The following is a 6,259-nucleotide window of genomic DNA, read 5'->3' as shown; positions in this document are numbered from 1 at the left end:
CAAGCAGCTCCAAGCCATATATCAAATGAGGCTAATGTCTGTGATCAGTCACAATTTCTATTTTTTCGTGTTACTTTGGATTTTCCATTCTTGCTTTATTTCAGATAGAGAGAAATGAGGTGAGGACCTAGGCCAATGGATTTTCCTTTTCTTTTTGAAAAATCATGCCACCTTTCAATTAGAATCTGAACGCTCTCTACAGTACATGCGCAAAGGGAATACATGTCAATTGAGGGTCACAATTGCAGTGTGCTCAATTACGTCAATAGTCAAGGAATTAACAACATAACGACGATTTCCTTTGTCATCCTCTGCTTGTTTTCAGTTTTCTTCATTGATTCAACTTTGCTTGTGGTAACCAAACAGATAGACAGACAAAGATTGAGAGAGGGATGGATGGATAGACAGGACAACTTGATGGTAAAAAAAACATCATAAGCATGAGAAGGGGAAAGAAGTGTCTACGTTCACTGCAAATATATAAGAGCAAAGTCATAATCCATCACCGTCCCTATGATTTTATGTGGACGCACCGCCTTCCAACACTGGGCAATGGATATGAGGAGCAAGAGAAAGGCAAGAAATTCGGTTTGCCGGGATGCTAAATGGGCATCCAGCCTAACCATTATCTTGTGATTGTAGGAAGAGGTATTTTCCCGGAACAATACTGTTTCAAAAATGTTCCTCAGCTTTCTAGGGAAAGAAGAATACTGGTCTTGAGACAAACGTTTTCCTAATTAATTCTCTACAGCAGAGTTGTACAGAATTTGGACACTAGTTCTAGACTGCTCCAAAGAAATGGACAAGGCTACGGTCAAAAAAAAAGAAAGAAAGAGTTGTAACGAAGCTATCACATGCACAGAACTGTGGAATTCTTCATTGCAATCCAAATTGCTCAGAAAAAGGAATATGGTTCCAGGTGCCGATAACGGGTGACAGATTCGTGGTCAGAAGTTTTGGAAGCGTAGAATTTAGATCCACTGCACTTCTCTGGAAAATAAAAATCTACTGCTAAGTGGAAACTACAGTTTATGGTGGAGGCTGATGTTATATGCAGCATGGTTGGAGATTTACGTAGAGGTTGGAGATTACTGACATTATCATCTTACCGCTGTCTCAAATCTTAGAAGTCTGCCAAGTAGACCCCAAACGGAACTAAAAGTTTGCCACCATACGCTCCTCAGGGATAAAATTGCCCGATACGGACCATACTCGTTCTCAAATCAGCTTCCAAAATATTGTTCATCACTTTTACATCACTCCGAACGTGCTTTGTGTCAGGCGATTTTGTGACAGCAAGGGCCTCTCTCTCTCTCTCTTTTGCGGTGAGGGGTGAGGGGTAGGGTAAAAACTAGTCTTTCTATAGTTGCTTCTTGATAGCCATCCACCCCTCACCAGCCACGTTCATTCATTGGTTTGTGAACCCTTTTTTATTTTTCCCTTTTGAGAGGAATCCATCTTTTTAATGGCTGGTCATTGTTATGCCATTAGAAGAAACTTCCGGGCTCCTTAAAGATACGGGCGAAGATTAAAGATTTGTCAGGTATAGATGCTTCTGCTTCTCAAGATATACTGCAGATATTGTGAAGACTGATGTAGATATATGTTTAATCCTATATCATTTATGTATTTGATAGATTTTGAATATTTATATTGAGAATACTCATTTATACACTGATGTGGATGTATTGTTGAGAATTTTCTGAGCACCTACAAATTGATTATTCAATGTAGAAAGTCAGGGCCGAAAGGGATTGTGTGCAAGCTGGACTTTGAGAAGGTATTCGATTTCTAATCTTGGGATTTCTTGCTTGATATTCTCCTCACTCGTGGCTTTCCTCATAAATGGATTTTTTGGATCCGATACCTATTGTCTTTTGCTTCTGTGGCGCTTTTCATCAATGGTAAACTGGGTAGATGGATCCAATGTAAAAGAGGCCTCCATCAAGGTAATCCTTTATCCCCAACTTTATTTATTCTCGCTATTGATGTGCTTTCCAAATTGCTTCATCAAGCAGGTGTAATGGGGTTGATTGAGGAGATTGGTTCATTAAAGGTCTTCTAGAGTATCAAGAGCCTTCATTTTGCCGATGATATTCTTCTCTTCTATGCTGGTAAAAGAAAGAGTTTGCTTGCTGCCAAAGCTATCTTCAGGGCTAAAAAGTAATTTTCATAAAAACTCTTTTGTGTGCTTGAATATGTTAGATGAAGAGGCCTCCAATTTTGCTCGTATAATGAATTGTAGAAAGGTTCCCTATCTTTCACTTATCTTAGGCTCCCTATGTGTGACAAGAAGCTTCCGAAATAGTGTTGGATGCCTCTCATTGATCGAATCAGTACAAGACTTGTCTTTTAAAAAGGGCAACTCCTCTCTTATGGAGGGAGACTGACACTAATTAATTCTATTTTGAGCTCACTCCCCTCCTACTACATGTCTATTTTTAAATTTTCTATATGGATGCTCCACACAATTAACAAGATGCGAAGAGCATTTCTTTGGAAAGGATCCGACAAAGTGAGTGGTTTTAACTATCTTGTGAACTGGGATGTAGTGTGTAAATTTAGAGTGCAAGGTGGCTTGGGGATAAGTAACTTTTGGAAATAGAACTAATATTCGATTCTGAGAAGGTGTTTGGCTAGGTAATGTTTCCCTTTCCCTCTTTTTTTTTTTTTTTTTTTTTTTTTTTTTTTTTTTTTTTTTTTTTTTTTTTTTTTTTTTTTTTTATGAACTCTACCCAATGGCTCTAAAGAAAAACTGCTCTATAGCCTCCCAATGGTTGCGGCAATCCATTAAGCGGAGAGTTTCATTGAGGCCACTGACCAGAGATCAGCAAAATCAATTTCAACCATTGTGCAATATTCTATATTTGATCCGACCCTCGAGAGTTTGTGATATCCCATCTTAGAAACTTACCCAAAGTGGTCTCTTCTCTGTGAAGTCTTTTTATGATTTTCTGAACAACAGTAGAATCATTTAGTCTTTCTATAGGGTTGTTTGGAGAGCATACATTCTGAACAAAGTTAAAGTTTTTCTATGGCTTGTATTGAAGAACAAAGTACTCACAAAAGAAGTGCTTGCTAAGAAGGGGTGGCCGACCAATATGGGGTGTGTTCTATGTGGAGCTTCATCTGAAACCATCTCATATATGCTGCTAAAGTGTTCTTTCATCCGGTCTATCTGGTCTGCAATCAAAACTCACTTGACAATTTCAGGTTGGCTAGCTACACTTCGGGACCTTTGGCTACAGTGGAGAGTGAATAAATTTTTTCTGTTTCTCAAAGGAGGGCAGTTGAACAATTGATGGCGGCATTGTGTTGGGAATTTTAAAAGAAGAGAAACAAGAGAGTTTTCCTCAGAAGACCAAGCTCTATTTTCGCTCCTCTCCAGTGAATTCTTCATCTGTTCTTCAGCTGGCAGCATCTTTGTTCCGTCAAGGATTGAGACAAATACCAAAACCTCTGGAGGTGTCTGATCCCACTTGTGCAAAACATGCCCTCATCATGTGCTGTTATTGGTCCTGTTACTGGCACTTCTTAATCCTACTGTTAGCCTTGTAATCATGGAAGAAAGTACGAGTGTTGTTGGTACTTAGCAGAATTTTTTTGTTTTCTCTTGTTCTATTCTCCTCTCTATTTTGTCATTTGTTGTTTGCTTTCCTTCTCTCTTTGTACATACTTGATCAATAAAAGCCAGGTGGTCTTTCTAGGCCCCATTTACTCATCAAAAAAAAAAAAAAAAAATTGAATACTTATACGAAACCAAAAAACCCAAATAACACTTTCAAACTAATTTTTCATATAAGATCTTAAATTGTTATAAATAATATCAAAATTAAATTAGGTACAGTCCACAGTTGTTATAAACATTTTCAGACTTAGCAGAGACAATTCGAACTCAACAAGCTATCCTTTGTTCCCCAAGCAATTTATGTTTCTTCTCAGCTACTTTTCCAAAAGGGTCTCTGTTTCTGTTTCTTAACCCTTCAGTGCCGAATAATCCGTGTCTATAATCCTCCATGTAAACTCTGTTTGTATGGTTTGGAATAAACTTAATAAATTGGATCGCAGTGCCTCCCTCTTATCGGGGGGAAAAGAAAAATCCTAACTCCGTTTGACTTTTTCCAACAATTCTACACTTCCATTGTAGAAATAGTACATGTAGAACATCCTTTCCTGCCTCTTTCTAATTGAAGCTATAAATTTACATGCCAGTTGATCGACTTTGTGGTCCCAGCCAAAGCAAATTTTTAAGAATTGCATAAGCAATGTAGATACAAGTTCATATCTTGATTCATTCTATCAACCAAATATTTTTAAGCAAATATCTTCCTGAGTAGCAAAAATAAAATCTAAATGGAAACAATTAGATCCCTTGATAACTTGCAGCATGGAACTGTTATTTGAACAAATTAAGTTCCATGTCATGAAAATGCATAAAAAAGAGTCGCGCCCTTAGGCCTAATTGTCAAATTAACAGTTTAACGCAGCAACCTATTCATTGGTTACTCATAAAAAAACATAATATACAACCGCAATATAGTAAAAATCAAGGGGTTTTTTTTTGCGTAAAAAGGGGTCTTATTTTTAATGACACAAGCTTTACTGAGTATCTTGGGAAGTACACACGATAACGGTGTATAAAGCATGTTTACAGCAAAAAAGAACACCAAAATATCGTTCATGAAGTTCATTGGTAGAACTGTAAGCCCTAACTGACGCATAATATTGCTAATATAATATTCACAAAGTTCATTGTTTTGCCGTCAGAAAGCTATAGTTTTGAAGAGGCTTTGGGCGCCCAGTTCAGTGTCCAAATTCCTAATTAACCAGTTAACCAGCATGTTGTCAGCTCATCTCATATTTGCAACACCCTGATCCCGGCGGCGCAACACCACAGGATGCAGTGCACCCGTGGATGCCATCCATCACAGAATAGATGGCTGCGCATGAGCCCGAGTCATGCAATGCACACCGCAAGTTGTCAGATGGCCATCCTTCCCACGATGGACGGCATCCATGAGTGTACCATACCTTGCATTGTCCTTGCGTTGCCACACATGCACCGTGGGGGATCCGTGCTCACCTCCCAAGGCCCAAACCTTGGTAAAGCTTCAACTGAAACCTATGCTACACGTATCCTCCAAGTTATCCTAGACACCTGCAACCGATACTCAAATCTAGACTACATAATAACAGCCAGGGGTGGAACTGGGCTGGACCAGACCAGGTCCTATCCCTATCTGAGCCTAGTTTGAGAATTATTTTTAAGCTTAAGGCTGAGCTTAGGCCCAATAAATGTATAAAAATCTAGATCCAAACCTGACCTGAATCCATTTGGACCAGCCTGAGACATTGCTTGGCCCAAGCCTGAAACGAATTGCTTAGCCATCAGACTATTGGACCACCGCAATTCTCAGGGCCACTAGATGAAGCCTAGGCCACTCTTGCTACGTGTGCTCCGCCACGCCCGCCCACTCCCACTGCCTCATCCTCCACTATAGCCATCACCGACACCGCCTTCAAGATCATCTTCGATGCCTCCATCTCTACCAACTCCTCCACCCCCTCCTAATCTATGACACCCCCACCGTCGTCGCCGCCGATCACATACCAACGACTTCCAGAACTTTGGATCCTTCTCGACCATCCCCCTCTAACTCTCTAGCAAGGGTAGCGGACCCGAGTTGGGGGCGCTCAATCAGGGTTTCTTTCTCTCCAGGCCGATCGAGTGGTAGGCACTCTCGAGCCCGATCGATGCTGTGAATAAGAAAAGCCGAGGCATCTCATAAAGGCTCCAAAAACCATCCCTCTTCCAATAAAGCCTCTCGAAGAAAAATCAATGCTCTTGGGTAGTCCTCCTCTGAAGCTTCACCACCCGATAGAGCAAACCCGACGATGAACCCCCTCCGACTGCCACCGCCAAGGAGAATCTCCAATGGGCCCATGGAAAGGCTGGAGAGGACCGGATCCACATGATCTAGTCAGAGTACCACTGGCTCTTCGTCGAGATCTATGATGGCTTCAACGATCCCGAAGCCCCTGAATTCCTTATGGGCAACCACCATCGCTCAAGCTTCAATTTCAGACTAAGGTCAAGCTTGCAATTGGGCTCGAGCCCAGACTGAGCAAACAGTAGGCCCCAACCCAGTTCGAAAATGAAATGAGCTCTTTCTGAGTTTAATCACAATTTAATTTTGTTTGGATCTAATCCGAAACCCGACCTGCAATCAGGCCGACCCAAAGCCCATCGGATCAGCCT

General features: G+C 40.8%; 1 long non-coding RNA gene across 1 annotated transcript; it reads left to right on the top strand.

Moving 5' to 3' along the window:
- Positions 1–569: 569 nt before the first annotated feature.
- On the top strand, positions 570–3,717 carry LOC109505641 (uncharacterized). The gene is made up of 3 exons (XR_012140187.1): positions 570–1,543; positions 1,735–2,163; positions 3,214–3,717. It is a non-coding gene; the product is annotated as an uncharacterized lncRNA (long non-coding RNA).
- The last annotated feature ends 2,542 nt before the right edge of the window (positions 3,718–6,259 follow it).

The sequence above is a fragment of the Elaeis guineensis genome, chromosome 3 (genome assembly GCF_000442705.2).
Source record: "Elaeis guineensis isolate ETL-2024a chromosome 3, EG11, whole genome shotgun sequence".
NCBI lineage: Eukaryota > Viridiplantae > Streptophyta > Magnoliopsida > Arecales > Arecaceae > Elaeis > Elaeis guineensis.
The sequence above is the reverse complement of the archived record's forward strand: the minus strand, read 5'-3'. Positions and strand labels throughout refer to the sequence as shown.